At 44.7% G+C, this 19,501-nt stretch overlaps 1 long non-coding RNA gene across 1 annotated transcript in view; it reads left to right on the top strand.

Moving 5' to 3' along the window:
- The first annotated feature begins 1,822 nt into the window (after positions 1 to 1,822).
- LOC114016191 (uncharacterized) overlaps positions 1,823 to 19,501 on the top strand; it is a 33,786-nt gene continuing 16,107 nt past the window's right edge. Inside the window, exon 1 of the long non-coding RNA XR_003560543.2 lies at positions 1,823 to 2,022. This is a non-coding gene — a long non-coding RNA (uncharacterized LOC114016191). The remainder of the gene's footprint in view (positions 2,023 to 19,501) is intronic.

Raw genomic sequence — 19,501 nt, 5'->3', positions numbered from 1 at the left:
GCTCGCCTTCGGAGCCAGCTCAGCCCTTGCTTCACTGGGCATGCTCCAGGGCTCACCACGGTCCTTCCAGGCTCTGCAGGGACAGGGATAGTCCTTACCACCAGGTAAGGAGTCCTTCAGGAGGAGGTACAGAGCCATGTGTGCCCCTTCTCTTAAAATGCCGTCGCATTTGTACCTTGATGTGATGTGAGCTGCTGTGGGGCTCTCATGGTTCAACTGGCTTGCCATCGGCACAAGAACTCTCCCAAGACTTTCTAGCCGGTTTAAATGTGGAAAGGAAAACCCCTTTCCTTCCCCTTTATCTGGCACAAGCTTTCATAGATGATTACGCTTATCCCGCTAAAGCCTGAAAATACATCAGGCTGAAGATTAGGATATATGTCCAGGTAATTGGGGTGGCATGTTCTAATGCGAAATGCTTAATTAGAAGAAGCTTTGCTCAGGAGACCAGAAAGGAACCATTTGCTGAAATAAATCAGATCTTGCAAGAGAAGCCTGTGGTTTTTTTCCCCATCACACCTGCTGATAGGCAGGAGGCCACCCAGGCAGGCTGTCGGTGTACTGGCCGACAAAATGACTCAACTGTAATCTGAAATCCAGACTGGCTTTGCAGCACTGCTTTTCTGCCCTACATCTGCTTTCCTGCCTCACCCAAGCCATTTAGCCACTTGCTTTCTATTTCAAAAGGTGGCATTTATTCTAATTCTTTGTTCGCATTCACCCCATTAAGCTTCCGCTTTCAATCACCAGCGCTGAGGCACTCGGCTGCACCGCTGAGCAAGGCTCGGCGGTTGGCTCACACCGCAGCACCGTACCCTTTATCGCTTTGCTGACGCTGGACTGATAAAACATATCGTCTCTGGAGGCTGGAGCAGGGAAGGGGCCTTTAAAGCAAAATGAAATTTCCAGTGTGTAAAGATACGGTTGTTCCAAGAAATAAGAATGGAGGTGGCTTTCGCCTGGCGCGGCGTGTGGCCTCAGCCTGGGGATGGCGCATGAGGGCTTCTGGGGGAACCGCCGAAAGGCGTCAGAAACACTGTGTTATGCTGTGTCATATTCATTCATTTTTCGTTCTGAAGTTTTCAGCAAGCTTGCCAAGAAAGCTAGAACAGAAGGGCACTTGTTTGTATTTGAGATAGTGAATGCATTTCTGGAGTGAAGAAAAAGGCAGGTGCCTTCTGCAAGAAATTATAACAAGGTAAATTCTAAACAGACAGAATTAAGTAAAAATTAGGCATGACACAGTTTAATGTTCATCCTGTCCACAAAAAAAAAAAAAAAAAAGAAAAGAAAATAACTTTTAAAAGGGGAAAACTTCTTAAGATGGGCAAGCTAGCTGTAGATTCATTTGCGGAGTGCCTCCTGAGTGCCGCCGAGGTGCGCGGTGTTGCAGAGGAGGCTGTAACAGCTGGATGTGCCCCCCTTGCGCTTCCCCATCCCCAGCGACGGGAAACCCCTGGCATAAACGCAGAGCCCCTGGAGATGTGCTCATTTTCGGCACCCACACCAGTCCCTCAGCCCTGTTGCACCAGCCAGGTAGGGCAGAGGAGTGGGAGTCCAGCACCATGCCCAGCCCTCTCCAGGGCTCTCCTGGGCAAATTCCCTATGGCAGGAGCTCTAGCCAGGCCGTCAGCTCAGGCAGGAGTTACCGTGCGTTGGGATACACCCAGCCAAAAGGGACCACCGCTGATGCCAATATGGGTCAATGTTGGCAAAACTTCTCGGACTGGCTCCTCAGCTGCAGGTGATCTGAGCTCCCAGCAATTGGGTTTGAGCTGTCTTTGGTTTTTCTCCACAGCTTGGACATCTGCTCTGACCACCACTGGAGTGTCACCAGGTCTCTTCTCTGGCTAGTGTCCCCACAGGGCGAGACCCGCTGGGAACCTTCTGTGCACAGCGCTGTACCGGGGTGCCCAAGGAGGGCTAAAGGGGCCATCGGGAGAGTCTGATCTGGAAAATTCCCCAGTGCAGCCTGATACGACGTATTAATTCATCCTCCGCTTTCACAACAAGCTAATAAAGGTGAGATGATTGTCAAAGTATGAAAGTATTCCATCTAAAATCTCAGGGGTTGTTTAAAATATAGGGTAGTTGTTTGGTTGGTTGGTTTTTAAAAAAAAAATACTTTGTACGAGCAGTCTTTTCTATTTTTCCCTAGTCTTCACCGAACACTTTCATTTCTCTTTTTCTTATGATTCAAAAGACCCTCCAGGAGAGCACATGTAATTTTTTAGTGTGATGACAGGGTAGAGTGTTCCTATAAGATGTTCTTGGAATGTGGGGATTTTTACTTTTTTTTTTTTTTACAGGTGAGGATCACATCATCATTTTGGCTTTCCAGTTTCTCTGTGCTATGAGCATGTGGGAGTCACAATTTCTCTCTGGCAGCTTTGGCTTCCCTTTCGATTTGTCTTTATCCTGTTGATGCTTCCTTAGCAAACAGGCAAAGCCCAAACAAGAAAACACATGCACCTGGGTGAGCCTCTGCCGGTTAGCAAGGAGGAGGAAACCAAGTGCAAGAGGTGACTGTGTGAATGATGAGAGCTGAGGCTGTTGAGGAGGGTCCCCCAGCCCAGGGGAGGGCTGCCTGGCCAGGGCCGAAACGGGAGAGATGGAGACTTTGTGCTGGAAGTGCGGGCTGCGATAATTTTCCTTTCTTCTCTCCGACTGAAGGTCTGTTCTGTTTCCTTTGAGTTTTATATTTGTAATCTATAGCTTAGTAGTAGCTCAAGGGTTTAGAAGAATAACTTTGCCTGTTCTTTCTCGGTTTTGGATGTTGTTCTTCTTGTGCTCATGAACTAAGTTACTAGGTTAATCTTTCTGGCTTAGGAAAGGGTTAAAAATCCACACAACTCTTCTAAGTGTCATTTATCAAGGGCAGTACTGTTTCCTATCTTTGTTTAAGACTCTGTGCTCAAGACCTAAGGCATTTTCTGCACTCAAAGAACAGAATCTCTAATGGGGGAAGCTGCAAGTGTTTTCGTTTATGAGGTGCCTAAAGTAAATTGAGCTCCTACAAAGTTACCACACCTGGGAAGTTGTCATATATAAGTTTAATCTCAATTCTCTTTCCTTTAAGGAAAGATTTTTTGATGTAGACATAAATTCAGAAATTCTTCTGGAAACAAAGCCCCTGTAAGGGTCCTGAGCTAGAACTGGAGTGCAGAGACATTTCCCTAAATGTTAGTAACCAAATTTGGTGAAATTTGGAAGTTGAAGCTGTTACAGCCAGATCTTTAGGATACAGCAAAGGAAACATTTTCGTTTGAGTTAGTCAAGGGATTCATGGCTTTTTGTTTAATATACAGCTGTGTGGGCTATTAGAAATGGAAATGCAAGGAACCATAATTGAAGAAAAATACTTTTTCCAGTGATAGGATCAAAGACTTTTGGTCTCTGCTTAACATGTAACAGCCTAAGAGGTACATCTGTTCATAAAGCGAAACGAAAGACTGCAGACAGAACTGGTGTTCTCATTGATGGCCATCTTATTATTTTGATAAATGTCCTATTTAAATCAAAACAAGAGCAGCATCATAACTGTATTTTTTTCCTGTTTCCATTGTAATTGTTCGTACTATCACTGTGAAGGCAGGTGGGTGCTTAGGAAGCAGTGTATTCATTTTTCATATTGCCTTCAGGAGAGCTAGGAATTTTTTCCCTCGCTTGTCAAGGAGGAAGAAATGTTGTAATTTTACAACTGATAAAAGGGATCATCTGAAACACTAAGCATGAGTAAAAGGAACTTCTCAAACCTGGTGGCCAGTGGTTGTGTCAGGCTCTTGGCAGCCCTGGAATGGCTTTTTCCCTGCAGCTGACGACATGCACAGACTTCACCTAGCTTTGCCACCTGGTGCAGTTGCTGTCCTGTGACAGCGTTTTTCCAAAGGACTGTTTCTGCCTTCTTACACAGTCACACTTTAATAATAAGCTTTAATAATACCGATGTGTTCAAGAAACTATACATTTATATCTTTCTCAAATATTACAAAGTAATGCCCATCTTTTAGGAGAGAAAGGATTTTGTTTCCCCAAGTCAGAACTTTCCATTATTTAGCAATGCAAGCACTTTGTTTTATTTTTAATTTAGGATACATCTCACTTGCATTTTGAAATGTTCCATACCAAAATCTTTCTCACCACCTTTTCCCCCTTTTCTGGCTTCTGTTGCGAAAGTATAAAAATAAATCTAAAGCCCAGGGCTGTGGCACTTAAGTTGTAACAAGCCTCACCCCTTTCCTCTTCCTCTGTCTCATGCTCCATGAAAGTGTTGCTGAAATGACCTAAGTGGTAGGATGCCTTCGGTGAGATGAGAGGAAGGGAAGAATTGGGATTGTGAGATAAGAGCTAGATGTATTGCCAAGTATGTTTTCTTTTGGAAGGGGGGAAGTTAGCAAATGAGGACCTCTGGGATGGCTGACCAGAGTTCAGAAAAGCAACACTGTGTCCCCGCCTGGCATTCTGACAATGTAAATGGGATTCGTGGTAACTCTGTCAGCAGGAAAACGCCTTTGCTCTTCATGAGCATTGGTCCCAATACGCGCAGCCGGGAGAGACACCCCTAACGGACCATGCTGTGTGTCACGGTTCACGTGAGAATGGCTCACGTGTCCCAGCCAAGGGATGTTTTTAGCTTAAATCAACCTACTGAGTGCTTTTAAAGCATCCTACCACTTGTCCTGAAGAAGCAATTGTTAGTGGCAATAGATCCTTGTACTCGTGTATGGCTTGCCAGAAGCGTGGGCTTATTTCTTTTCTGCCTTGCTTTAGTGAGTTATTCCTGCAGTGACTCGGGGTCCGCACCCAGCTTGGTGTGCTGCCTGGATCAGTGAGCAGGACGCGGGAGATGTGCGGCGGGGCACGCTGTGCTCCGCGGGGGGGTTCAGGAAGGCAGACCCAGGCAAGGAGGTTTCTCTCCAACCTGCCATGTGGGGTGTTGAGGATTTTTGATCTCAGTTAACGTCTGGATAGCTAACAAAGCACTAGCAGCTTTGCCGACACTTTAATCGGAGCAGATATTTGGCAAAAAACCACTTTTTGTGGAGCGTCAAGGTGCTAGGCTGTGGCACGAGAGAAGGAGCTCTACCAGGCGGGTACGAGACAGGGCTGAGATGCAGTGCGTCTGTCAGGTGGCTGTGACGGCTTTTGTCTGTTGTCAATGATTTTTCTGAATTGAGTCTCGGCAAATTATTCCACTAAATATATTTCATTCCTCTCTGAAAAGTAATGTGACACTTGTGCAATATCTTTTGGTGTCTCTTAAAAGCTACCATGGATAGCTTGAGAAATCTGTGTTTAAATATGATAAATTTCGGGGTCTCTATGGTAGCTCAAGATGAAGCAAATAGGAAGCTATTTAATTTACAATTTCAATTCATGCTGTGGACAAACTAGATGTTTATTCCAGCTGATCTGGAAGTGAGGAGCAGCATTGAATCTAACAGTAAAAAAAATATTTTCCTCTCTGTGAAGCCTGTTGCCACACACCAAGTTTGAATATCCATCTTGTAATGGTATTTCATGCTTTGAAATATGACAAAGTCCATGATCACTAGTTGTGATTTCTGACAGCGAAAAGCAAAAAGATTGACATTTGGCAGGTTGTGGGTCTTTGTAAGCCAAACAAATTCAAGCCAAAATCACTGCTCAGCTGAAGTATCCTTGGAAAAGCTAGTGATGTTTTCAGCAACAGTGCTGAAAAAGTGGATTTGACAACTCTTTTACAATTACTAAAAAAACCCCTAAAAATACTGCAAGAGAAAAGTCCCCTGTGCTTTTTGGAACATTTATGGTAGGCTTGTGTGTAGTTTTGCCATATGGTTTCTTCTGCTTTCCCAAAAAGAAGGGGGGTGAGGGGGGAATTAACACCGTTCCCAGCACAGATCATCGTCACAAAGATTTTAAGTGACTGATCTGTAAAACTGAAGAGTGTACAATTTACAGCTTGATAAATCAGCGGTGTGGTAGGCAGGTCTGAGCTCCGTTATACTGAAGTGGTGTTGGGAACAAAAGTGACTCATAGTAGCACCTTTGAGTCAGAAAAATATAAATTACTGTTGTAGGATTAACTTTTTTTTTTTTTAAGTAAATTAAGTTAACAATAGTTTATTCTCTTCTCTTAATGCTGTTAAGCCTCTTAGGAGCTTTCTCTTCTGCAGAAACCAAATGCTTGGTTTTATTAAAGGGACTTCAGATTCTGTATTCTATCAGTAGGGATATTATTTTTTGTAATGTTTGCCAATTGTTTCATTATGTATTTATACAAGTCACATATTTTAATTTCTGAATACCTTTTATCTCTTGCCACACCAGAGAGTTTAACTGAAGCTGGGAGGATACAAAGATTTAGCCTTTTGTAATGAAGAAAAATATGTGTAATTCCTTTCAAAGAAAATAAAGAAGTACTAGGAGGTAATTTTCTCGGGGAATCAGTATGGGGAAGTAAAGCTTTCTGCATTCCTCCTTTGTCCTACGAATAAAGCACTTGTGCGACTTGGTGCAAGTCCTGTAGTGCCGTGGTTATGTGCAGCTAAAGGGCTTTTGCCTGACACCAGGTTGCTGTTTTGGTCTCTCAGACCCAGCTGGATTAAAATTTCCTGTCTTCCTTCAGCCTGGGTCAAAGGAATTGGTGAAGTCATCTTCATTAGGTGATCTAATGGGTGTCACTGCAAGTGGCAGGGGCTGTTAGGGTTGCAGGTCTAAAGTGTCTGGAGAAGGCAGGTGCTCCTGGAGGGGAGCAGGGGCTTGAGCACATGCCATCATCCATCGCCCCCCGTGCCAGCAGGATAGCCACAGGTACACAGATATTCTGATTCGCTTTCCTCTGGTTTTTTAGTCCTTTCCATGCTGAACCTCCCCTACTACTTTGCCACTCTCCAAGAGAAAAGGGCTACCGGTATTCCAGTGCTACTGAACCAGAAGTACCGGACAAGGAATTACCGCCACCTTTTTCTGCTGTTTATGATGTTTCTCTGGGGCTCTGTTCAAACCTGAATTCCTCCAAGCACTCAGCAGCACCTGGGCAAGGGCTGCCCTGAAGGCTGGCAAGCTTGTGTGTCTAGCAGATTAGAAAGTAGTGCATTGGTTGACCATGATGTATTGACCTGCATTAAAGAAATCGGCAATCTCACAGAAGGAGCTTTCGCCTCAAGTGTATAATCAGCGTGGCATCAGATCAGATGCCAAGTAGAAGATGTGATGCCATTAAGTCACAAATGCTCGACGGTGCAGAGATAAGTAGCTGCGCTCTCCGTTGCTTGCGGTGCAAAGCTGCAGCAGCGCGTTGGACTCGCGGCGGCGCCGAGCAGCTGGGCAGGCACCCGGACCCGCAGCACCCGGGCCCGCAGCACCCGGACCCGCAGCACCCAGCTCTGCCTCCACTGGCCTGGCTCCAGGCCTTGCCCACCCTACGCTGCATTCGCCGTGCTGCTTTGCCTCTGTGGAGCTTACATCCCATCTCAACCTGCCTTAGCAGGGATTGGTGATTGACCTTTCTGGGGTCGGGAAATGTAAGGAGCTTCCCAGCTCCCACCAGCCCTTTCTGTGCAGCGGCTTTTCCCTAGAAATACAGCCAGTATGGGAAAATCCCCAGCGCAGTTCGGTTTCACTAAAGTTTTGTCTTCCGTGTTGGGGTGCTTAAGGGAAATTACACTGTACAGAAACAACAAGGATGATATTTCACAGAGCAGAGACAGAAAACTCCTACGGAAAAAAAATGCAGGCATTTAAAATCACATAAAATCACATTAGAAAGGCACCATCAATTGTGGCTTAGTATCAGCTCTGTCAATGTGTCTATCACCAAACCACACACAAAACAGGCATCCTTGGTCTTTATATCTTCCAGTGGTGTCATTAGCATTTTAATGATTTGCCATGTTCTCTGCTCAGTCTTAATTTGGTCACTAATGTGCTGTTGTAAATTAAGCTTTGGAACAATCCTTTTTCTCTTTTTTTTTTTTATTTTATATGTATTCAGCAGAGTGATTTTATTGTATATGTATTCAGCAGAGAGCTGGCAACAAAAGGCAGCCCTGTGTTTCTCTTACTTGTAGCAAGCACCGCTCAGGTACCCGCTGCCGCCCTTCATGTGCCAAACTGGCTCATGCTCTGACTTAAAGATGGGATGTCGGTGTGTTCAGAGGGACATGTGAGGACAAGGACATTTGCTCCCCTGACACAGGGATGAGTGCTCTCCTTGCCACAGAGTTTTAGCATGCGGGAGGGCAGATGCAGGCAGGCACATCTGAGGAGGGAGGGCAGGGAGGAGAGACCCCGCTGCACACCAGCTGCTGGGATGCCTTGAGATGCAGCATGGAACCAGCACTGCCTTCTGCCTCGACCTTCAAACCCAAACTCCCCAAAGGTACAGGGATCACTTAACTTGGAAAAAGAATGAACCGTTCTTGTAAAAGCACCAATGCAGATGGCTACCCCTGGTAAATCCTCAGGTTGGCTGTGAAATCAAGACTTCTGCTTGGCCAACTAGGATCAGGTCTGCTAGTTTAGGCTGTTACATGGAAAACATACCTGGAAGGGGCTGGGGAGCCGCCAGCTTAACAACAGCCGTTGCAGAGGGAAAATCACTGAGGCTTGGTCTCCACTAACACATAAGGTGGGAGCTCTTTGCAGTTACTGTAAAAACATAATCGACTGCTGCCTCGTTTGCACAGTGGATGGGTTATAATTCAAGGAAATGAGAAGCGATTTCCAGCTGGCTGAAACTCCCTGGCAGCTCTGAAGGGTTTGGGTGTCCCAGAGCGAAGTAGAGACTGGGGGACTGCGAGGATGAGCCTTCCTGTTTTCCAGGCTGAACAGAGGTACCCAAAAAACTCCTGCTATCCTGAAACGTTTGGTCAGGATGGCAGGTGAAAGCCCTAAAACTACTTTGCAAGCAAGTAAAAGTAGGTCACTGCTGCCTGCAGCTGGCACTCAGGAGAACAGGACGGTTGTCCATGAAATGACTTTGTCTTGTATGGTGCACATCATGGGAGAGGTAAGGTCATCGTTGGGGGGAGCACAAAGCTAGCATACAGAAATTAAAGTGATTACTTTTTCTCTTAAGTAGCAGCCAATGCATGCATATTTTTTTTTAATTAGGGTAGATGAAAAGATAATTTGTAGAAAATTATCTGCATTGAGAAGGTGAACAAGGGAAACAGTATCTTCATGAATCTGAAAGAAATGGGGAAACCCATTAGCCTGTCTCTATGACATTGTTAAGCCTTTTTCTATTACATTTCTTTGTGTAATAGCTGCTCTTTTTAAACACAGTGGCATTTTTCATCTAATCTGACGATGATTCAAAGCATTTATGCATTCTACTTATAATATGAACCACTGGTCTTTCACCACAGGGTTCACATTTAAGATTAGACTGCTGTGATTTTCACTGCTGCTCTGGTTGAAGGTCATTTAGTTTAGGAAATGGAGAGGGCAGTTGCCAAAAGATAATCTCTCATTTTACCTGGCAGTTGGCTTTCATGTTCAAATCATGGCATTAAACCCACTGCTATAGCCTGCCTGTAGTCTAGCTTAAAAAATAAAATAGCTGAGACATGCTGCAACTGTTTCTCAATACATTTAAATCCCTGCTTTTCCAGAATGTTTGCTTTGCTAATATGGCACTTGCAGAGCAGGTCTGATTGATCGCTCGTGTCAAACACAGTGCCCAGCTCATAACTCCATTTCATGAGTATGTAATTTATGATGTGTTGGGTCACATTATGTCATAATAGTACCCATAACAATTATACTTTCTTTTGCTTTTCCTTCCTCAAAACCACAAATTCTCGATATCATTTTAGAATGAAATTATTTTCTTCAAAGTTCATTTTGCTCAGAGTGGTGGAATTGTGATTAAAAAACCCTCAAACCACCAGCCCATCAAGCCTGGCATTATGTATGTTCACCAGGGCTTAGTTTCTCTAGTTAGGAGAAGAAAGACAGCACTCTCGATAGTTCCCGTACAATAACGATACATTCAGAGACACGTGAGTGTTCTGGGTCGCTTTAAGCAAAATGGAGAAGTCAGGCTCGTCACCAGTGGCTACAAGCTATAGCTGAAAATGTTAAAAGTGACACTTTATTGAAAGGTCAGGTTGCTTTTTGAAAGGCAGAATACCTACATAATTCCATGTTCATTGCCTCTACCTGTTTTCTTCTGTTTAACTGCATCCAGATCATAGGGAATGCTGCTATATTTCAGAGCCTATCTATGTCACGTACAGTTTTAGAAGAGCACCACAGCAAAGGGAAGGGAAATGTGACCTCCCCCCTCCACCAAACTGTCCTTAAAGACAAAAATCTGTAACATCGAGTGACATCGGTATCGCACGCGCACCCGGTGCAAAGCAGAATGGGATGGAACACTCCCACTTTGCCATCAGGCATTTCCAAATGTCCTCTGCGCTATCTTTGCTCAGCGTATTTTAAGAAAAGGCTGGGAGCATTAAACTGAGTTTAGTAAAAAAGGCCAACATATGGCCTGCTCTGCGTGATGGCTGCTCGGAGAGCAACATGAAAGCAGCAGAGAGGAGCGGTGGCTTTAGCAGATTTCCTTGCGTGTATGCGGGGAGCACAGCAGGTAACTTAATTGGAAGGGACAAAAGGCATCTAGGGGCCTCTCTGTCTTGAGGGCGATAAATGCTGGAGATGCTGAACCTCCCTCTGGAGGGCTGAACAGCAAGTTCAAAAGTGGGTAGAAATTTCCATCCGCTGCCTAGCATTTGAGCTTAAACAAAAGATAACTGGAAGCTGGTTTCTGTGGTGTTTATTTTAAGTATTTCTAGCAGCAGAAGGACACAGTGCTCCATCCCGAGGCTTTATAGGGTGTGAAGTCCATGGTTTCCTAGATTGCAGGTCTAAGCAGGATGCTTGGCTTGTGGCTTGCAAGCAAACTACCCTCCCACTGCTTAGCAGTTAAAATCTGCATTAGACTAGCAGTTTTTACTTGTACTTTACCTGTAGCCTACATCTTCTTCAGGTTTTCTTGTTGCTTTCCAAAGAATCTGTCTGGTTGGCTTTTAGCTTTTTATTCTCTGAAGGTTTAAAAATCATCACTGTGATGTGCCCATGTGAGTCATAGACCGGCATATCCATGGAGAAGTATGTAACGGTGTCTTTACTGAACATGAAGAGCTACTGGATTGCTACTGCATGCGCGAGCCCCGGAGGCTGTGGTACCCCGTGCCCAGGGTGCCTGCTTATGAAGTGAAAAGCTTTGCCTAATTAAGGAAACTTGTAGGAAAACTGATTTGTCACCAAGAAGCGGGACATGGAAGACCCTTTTACTTTGCCGAACGTGCACTTACTTTTCCAGGTGATTGTGGAGCCTCTAGAAAACACGGCTCTTGCCCTCTCCTTTTGCACGGCGCGTAATGCCCCCTTCTCCTGGAGAAGCAGAGCCCAGGCGTGCTCCAGGTCTGAAAGCTGCGGTACCCCCTGGCCTCCTGTCGCCCTTCTCTCACGTGTTTCAGCTTTCGGAGAGTGCAGGGTGGCTACGGATGAATTGTTTTCCTCAAGAACATTTCCTAAAGCCTTTGTGTTCACCTGATTTAAGGAAAACAAGTATAGTTGAGAAACGTGGCTTCTAACCCCACGTTTTCACTTAGGGAATAAACAAAGGAGAAACCCTAGAGGGCTTAAGATGCTTTATGGGGGTTTTGTTTTTCCCCTCTGCTGGAAAGACGCCTGTATTGCCTTGCCAGTGCTCCTCCCGTGTGACTAGTAACAAATGTTTTATGAACAAATACAGAATAAAATGACCTTGATATACCTGGGTAGAAATAAAAGAAGCTATCTGAATATAAAATATTTATATTCATCGGGAAACTATCTGGCACTGTTTATACAACTTATTTACCGAACTTGGATAGTTAGGATCAGCCTCTGGAGGTTTGAGGAAGAAAAGAGGCTATTCCTGACAACCACTTGAAGTAAAATTTTGATAAGCATTATTCTAATTTAATTTAAAAAATAGAAACACAAAGACTCCTCTGAAACAGGACTTCAACTTTGATTTTTAGCCCTGATAAAATCAAAGGAATTTCTTAATAAAAGGAATTCAAGCTCCAGCTGATTTTATTAATCATTTTCCTCAATCTTTCAAAGCAAAGATTTATTTGATACAAAGAGTTTTCGATAAAGTCACCAAAAAAGCGATTACCAGATTTTGTTTAACTGAGTTGCTCTTTGCTGGAAATTCATGCAAGTGTTGCACAGTTTTAGCAATTGGCACAGCATTCCTCCTCATTGGCTTTTGTCATCACACAAAATAAATAACTTAAAACTCCAAAGAAACTATGGGGTTTCTTTTTTGTTTGTTTTATTGCACTTGAACAGTTAACTGGAGTGAATTGGAACTGAATACTGCAAAGGTTGGGAAACGCTGCTGCCTGTGGTTAAGCTGAGCTGAATGGCAGCATAAAGCTGGAAGAATTCAAAAGCGGGTAAAATGGCAGCTGTAACGGCAAAATAGTGTGAGGCCTTGAGTAGATGCGCTTTAGAAGAGCATTTTTCAGTAAGTGTTGAATGTCATCCAGGGGTACTTGCTACGTGGTGTCAGCCTCAGAGGAAGCAGCTGGTTCCCGGAGCTTTCCATGGCCTTCCCTTCTCCCCTTCCTCGCTGTATGCTCTGTACTATATTTGACTTTTCCTGTGGGGTAAAATTTTAAAGAACTTGCCATCAGTCAATGAAATATTTTCTATTTATCAATATCCATTTTTGAACCAAAATTTATATCTCAAGAAAAGGCAATATATCTGGTGGTTTGCGTTCTGTATTTCTTCTGGATCTGGAATGGAAGTCGATACGTTATTTTTATTGCAGTTTTGTCGAGATACAACAACAGAAATCAAGGCCAGGAAAACCACTCGAAGCTGCATGATTACCTCCAGTAGGTGGGGTCTTTAGAGTCTTCCTTTTAATTGTGTTTGGCCCGAGGAGAGATGCTTCGGGTTTGGCTCTGACAGTGGGGGCGATAGGAGCTCAGTGCCAGCCTGGTTGGCTCCTCCATCCTCAGTCCAAAAACTGGTCCCCAAAACTGCTCAGCCTACTGTGGGTGGCACGTGGGGCCTGTGGGAGACCAAGCATGGGGGGCTCGCCGGAGGTGCCTGAGACCCTCTGTCCCTGTGCCCGGCTGGAAGGAGCGAGCAAGGTGCCTGCTGCCCTGGGCCGCTTGGGTCCTGCGGGCTGCGCTCCCAGCAGGAGCGGCCGGGAGGAATGCGGAGCTGGGTGCTGCTGGCCTCCGTGGAGGTGGCTTGCCCATCGCAGCAGGGCATGGTGGTGGTAGGCAGGACCAGCTTCCTCAGTGGGAGTGCTTTCCCCCGTGTCTGGTTTTGGGTCAAGGCAGTGCGTTTGAAGCAAATTGTGGAATCGTCCCTTCATGCCCCAGTCTAACCTGAGAGGCAACCTCCAGGAGGGCTCCCAACGCTGCATGGTCTCTGAAGAGCATCCATCTGTATCCAAGGTCCAGATCAACCCAGGCAGAAATGCACAACTCAAACGTAAATCCAGTAGATGCTGAGTCCACGGCATTAGCTATTTACGACCACAGACCCTTTGCTCTTGCGCTACAGCATTTGCAACTGTGGATGCGCCTGTATCTCTTAAAGGACAGAACAAATGGTCATTGCCAACATATTCTTTGTTGCCTGGCAATTATCTGTGTAGTTCTGTGATGAAAGACTAAATTTCCAGCATTGATTCCTTTTATGACCTTGCCAGAAAGTATTTATCCCACTTTAAATTCTGGCTATCAGCTGTACGTTGTAATAGCCTTGTAGAGCATTGTACTATTTTTTGTAAACCGTTGGTAAACAGACCTGAGTTCATTACTGTCTGCATCCGAGCAGGTATTTTACCCTGTTTAAATGGCTATTGAAATTGTCTCTTTACATCCGAATATTCACATACATGTTGCTGGCAACTGTTGCAAATTCAAAGACATATTTTTTTTCTAAAAGGAAATCGGCAAACAAAATTAGAAAAACTTGACACCATAATAAATCAGAGCAGCAACAAAATTGTAAAAATCATTTGTAATGACATATTTTGTTGCTGTTCTTGTTTGCTAGATTAGATTTCTGCTAAAGGTAATTGAAGAAAAAATTGTTCTGGTTAGAGGGATAAAATACATTAAAATTAAATGAGCTTCTTGAACTCTGCTCAGGCTTTAAGATATCATATCAAGGAATGAAAACACGTTAAACAACTACAATAGTTACTTTGTGTGGGTGACCATAAAATGCATATGGTCCAGCCTTTCCGTCACATCACAGGCGAGGCTCCTTGAGTTTGGGCAACATGAAAGCACGGGGTCCCTTCGCTGTTCTCCACCTCTATTTCAGATGGTCCCTTGTGTCTTGCCCAAACATGACATTTGCAGGCCGAGAATCGGGTGGGAGCTGTGGGTGTCACTCGGAGCATCCCACAGGCCCCTAGTGACTTGGTGCTGTGAGGGGAGGTCTGGGCTGCCGGCACCTCTGTGGGATTGTGCTGGGACGTAAGTTCAGGCTCCGATTTTATGCCTTTTCTGTAAAGGAACATAAAACTGAACTGCTTTTCTTCAGGGCAGCCTTTTCGTACCTCTTTCAAACACTAGATAAATGCAAACAGGAGGAAAAATAATTCCTCAGAAAATAAATATCGAACAACTGAGTAATTTTAAAAGTACTGGATCTTTGAGAAACTCTAAGCCTACAGAACTCACGTTTTCCAGTTGTTTCAAAACACAATACCTTTTAAAATATGCTTAATAGTTCCCCCTGGCTCAATTTGGAAGTAGCATATGCTTTGTATTATTAATTTATTAATTTCCTTTGATGCACAGTCTCCCGTTAAGTATACCCCACTGCCCCTCTTTTTTTTTAACCTTCCTTTCTCTTCTGGCCTTCTTTCCTCGCTTTCTCCCCAGAAAGACTCAGGCAGGCAGGCTAAGAGTTGGGGTTTGAGGGTTTTGTGTTTGGTTTGCTGTTTGTTTGGGGTTTTTTTTTAAGAAAAAAAGAGCAAACGAAAATGTAAGCAGTTATGGATGGCAGTTCCCTCTGCAAGTGGTATGGAGGAAGAAGCAATAATTTCTTTTAAAAGCATCTTTACACATCTGTAGAAAACACTTGAATTTTTTCTTTTTTTATTGTTTACTAAATCAAAGAGAATGCATCTGAGGCTCATAGTGATGATAGCAAAAATTGCAAAGACTTTTCATATGCAAAAAGACATTTTTGTATGACTGAAGATTGGAAATGTATTATGCCAATCTTGTATTCAAAGACCCACTTTGCAGGGTTTGAGTTCTGTATTATGTGACTTTCTGGAGGCTTTTTGTTTCTTGGGTATTTTCTTTCTCCTTCGTTTTCATGAGGTTTGTATTATCAGTGCTTCGTAACGTTTTCACAGGGTCTTTCCTTTGAACCCTGCACACGAGATGAATGAAGGAGCTGGTTTTGCTTTATGTATCAGCCTCTCTAACAGGTCTTCTGGCTCTGGAAATATCCCCAGAATTCAGAAAACTATCAGGCCAATCTTCATCAGCACTTTAGCTCTGGCTGCACGCTGCAGCACACAGCTTTGAAATGTGAAAGATCTTTCTATTCCGCTATTATGCATCTTGAAGGGATGTGTTATCTCGGTGTCAGGGGATTTGGAAGGGGAGGGTGAAGCGCTCACTAGAACCGCAAAATATTTTTATGACTGAATGCCATGTTTTAATGAAAATTGTCAGCTCCACGCAGCTCAGGGTTGCTCTGTATTGCTGTTGCTGCTATTTGGATGCTCTCTGTCTGTAGCGATCCATCAGCTGTTCAAGATTCCTGTGCCGGTTCTGCTGTCAGGTTGCCCGCTTCCTTGGGCTTGTGCCCATCACCTGGCTCACCCCGAAAGCTGGGTTTTTCTTTGACCCACCTCGCCGCTGCGCTGGGGGTGGGTACGTGCCTGTCACACCGGGCAGTTCCTACAGCTCTGGGTGCAATCTCGGGCCCCGTGGCATTGGGGTCTCTAGTCTTATTACCTGTTGTTCTGCCTTGGTGCCCCGTTTTATTTGTTATTGAACTAAAGAGCATTTATTACTTTCTTGCAACTATGAAACTCCCCTCTCCAACCAGCATGGCAATAACAGCTACTGTTAGGAGGGAACTGAGAAGCATGAACTTGAACTTTGATTATTTTTATTTTGATTAATACACAATCGGGTAGGGGTCAAGACACAGGGAAATTCTTGTGGCGCAATAAACAGAATATTTAGACACGGTCATGCCATAAATGTCAAACGAAGTGGTGCCCGTTCCGACCCCTGCTGTCCCCTCGTGCCTTCTGGTGCAGCAGCAGACGAGCTGGGCAGGGCTCCGAGGGCTCGTCCCTCACAGGTCAATGGGTTCCACTTCCCGCTGCGGAACACGGGCAGGGATGGACTCGGGGATAGGAAAGCAGATCTTGAAGTGGGGGTACCACTCCTGTAGCAGGACTGTCAGAAAAGATTTCCAGCATGTTCCCTCTCCGCTCCCGTGCAAAGCCTGGCAGCTTCAGCTTGCCGCCTCTGCAGGCAGCTTCGCCCCAGGTCAGCCCATGCACCGATGGAGACACAGCTCGGGCACGTGTCCCATTCTCTGGACGGCTACCGGGGCCATCAGGAGGCGTGAACTGCAAGAAGTTAATGATCTGTTCTTACAGTCACTTGCAGTCTCTCTTTGGCCTAAGGCAGCCAAGTGCTAGTTAGCTCTTGCCTACTGCAAATTACCTCGAGCAGAACAAGTTGGCTTGCTCAGAAATAAGAATCTGTTAGTTATAAGCAACCAGGTGAAGAAATGTTGACTGCAGCTACTAACCCATGCACGTGTTAGTAAGCATGTGAGCATCAAATAGCCAGCACAAGGTAAAAGTAATTGATTTTGAAATAAAACCTATTCAGAAGGTTAAGGCCAGATAACCTCTTGCCACTGCCAAAACCAGCAGCTACCAAAATGTAAATCAAGAAAGATCTGTCTCAGGAGCTCCTGCGTTTACAAGTTACAGCTATATTTTAAATTGAGGGCAACAGGGATCAGTTACCTATTTAGAAGTTTGTGCCTTTTAACTATCAGCAGTTTCTGTGGTAAATGAGAAAGATACAATTACAAGAGCTCAGAAGCAGCTTTTTCTCTTGATCGCACATTTGGATACATACATGAGGTAGCCTTCAGCGTTCCAGCATCTCAGAATCCTTTTCATAAACAATCCAAAAATTGTCCTGCAAAGCAAAATATATCTACCTTAGTGACAGATTCAGAACAAATTGTGCTATATGAGGTTGATTTTTTTTTAATAATTAAAAAAATTTGCACAGCTATGCAGATGTTTCAGCCATTTGGCTCACTGTAATCAAATATGGTGAAGAAGCTCAAAGTGCATTTCAGGTTTATAGCACGTCAGTTCAGCTGGCTTGACTGCTTTTTTCATAGCAAGTCTGGTGGAAAAAGCATTCAGTAGAGCAAAATGGTGCTGCTGCTAATATTAATAATAATACTTAGCACTTCAATAGCATTTCATATTTTCAAAGTGCTGTACAAATGCTAATTAATTAGGCAGTGAAGCTGAATGCCAAATAGAGAAAAAGCCTTGTGTCACTGCTTGTAGAACAAGTTAACTTGATTATTGCACTTTTAATATTTATTTTTTTTTTTACTTGGGAAAGCACTAGTAATTCAAGGAACAATTCAACTGCACAGGGCACAGCAGGGGCTGGGGAGCACAACTGCCATGAAAAAACAAGGATCTGCTGATCCCAGAGCTGTGACAAGCTCTTGTGATTTTAGTGTTTGCAATGAAAGCAGGTGTCTTTATTCCAGGAGTGAGGTCTTAGTTCAGTGACAGAAGCGGAACAATAGTTTTCCCATTCTGAGCAAAACAGTTTGTTGTTTTTTCTGCTTCCACTGTGTGGTACCCCCTTTACCAGTTTTTCATCCTTCCTCTAACAAAACACTCACACATCGCCTCAAACACATCTTCAACACCTTTGCTACTAAAAACCCCCAAGTTTACATTGCTTTCAGAGATCGCGATGCACCCACCTCGTCGTTTGTTTGGCCGGCAGGTGAAGCCCGCTGAACGGGTGGCTGGTGGCATCCTGGGGCACCGGGTCCCCAGGGTGGCTCTGCTCGCGGCAGGGAGGTAACGGGACCTGCCAACCCCCCCCTCTCTGCTCCTCTGCAGATCTCATGTTAGCTGAAAGAGGAAGGCTGTGCCCAGGGAGCACCTGTACCAGGGCCATAAGCTAAAAGAAGTGATAAAGAAACTTCAGCCCTTTCACCGGGGTTGGTAGTGCTGTTTGCCAGTTCCTATAAAATTATTTTCCAAGGTTCCGTGCAGCCGATACGTGCTAAATGCAGTGTCGGTTCTGTGTTTTGTGTTTCATCACCACTGCAACACTCGGAAAAGCCAAAAGCACCCACCTTGTCCTTCCCCAGCAGGTGTCCCTCATGCTGGCAGCTTCAAGTCTGGGAGGTGTCTTGTAGGAAGGTCGCTTCCCCAAGGGCTGAGTTTGCTTTTTCCTGGAAATGATCTTTCGGTTTCAGAGAAAATAAGACTTGAATTACAGTTAAGTAAGACCCTGGGCTGTGCACTGGCAGCATTAATTTTGCACCAAGTGGCATAGAGACATGAGTCATCCCCCAGCAGACGGTGCACTGACCCAGCGCGGGGTCCTCCCCTGAGAGCGCTGTCACCCAGGGGTGCCGCACAGCTCCGCGGCCGGTCCTCGCCTGCGGCCGGCACGGGTCCTTCCTCCGAGCCAGCCGCGATGGGGGATGCAGCTCCCGGGAGGAGGCAGCACGGTGGTACTCCTGCTCGGGAGCAAGGACATGGGGAGTCAGTCTCTCTTGCTGTCGGTTTTATTTGTTATTTATATTTTTTTTAGCCTTTCATATTGACCAGCTTTTCTGGTTTGGTCATATTTTTCAGTATTCTCAGAAAATATTTTCTTCTGAAGAACGTGAGAGAATCTGTACAAGTGAGCTGTGAGTTAGCAGGGCGAAATGCAGATCGGGTCCAGCATCTCCAGGGCACCAGCACGTGCTGAAGCATTCCCTGGAGCCCAGCTCTCTGCGCGTTTCACTCCGGAGAGTTGCCTTCCAATGCAAACAAGCTTCTAGACTATCAGTAAATGACATCAGAAGCAAAATTAACCTGACTTAAAATAAATTGAGCAGCTGCTTTCAAAGATGCTGTACTGATAATCTGTCTGTATAAAAGAGCATCCTGAGATGGTTTGGTAGGCAATATTTTCCCAGTCTCACATCCTTTCTTATCCTTAGGCACATCCACACCGTAGGGAGGACAGGGGAAGGAATCATGATATTTAGACAAACTTATTCACATTTGAAAGGGACTTTACAAACTCTTGTAACTAAAACAGAGATAGAAATAAAAGTAAAATATAGTAGTCCTCCTTTTTAGTTCTTTCCCAGAGTTAATGAAAGATTTGTTACTGTTTTTGAAAGAAACAAGTATTTATGCTAAAAATGCTGTTAT

This window comes from Falco cherrug, chromosome 8 (assembly GCF_023634085.1).
Source record: "Falco cherrug isolate bFalChe1 chromosome 8, bFalChe1.pri, whole genome shotgun sequence".
In the NCBI taxonomy this organism is placed as follows: Eukaryota; Metazoa; Chordata; class Aves; order Falconiformes; family Falconidae; genus Falco; species Falco cherrug.
This window is presented reverse-complemented; position numbering and strand designations above follow the sequence as displayed.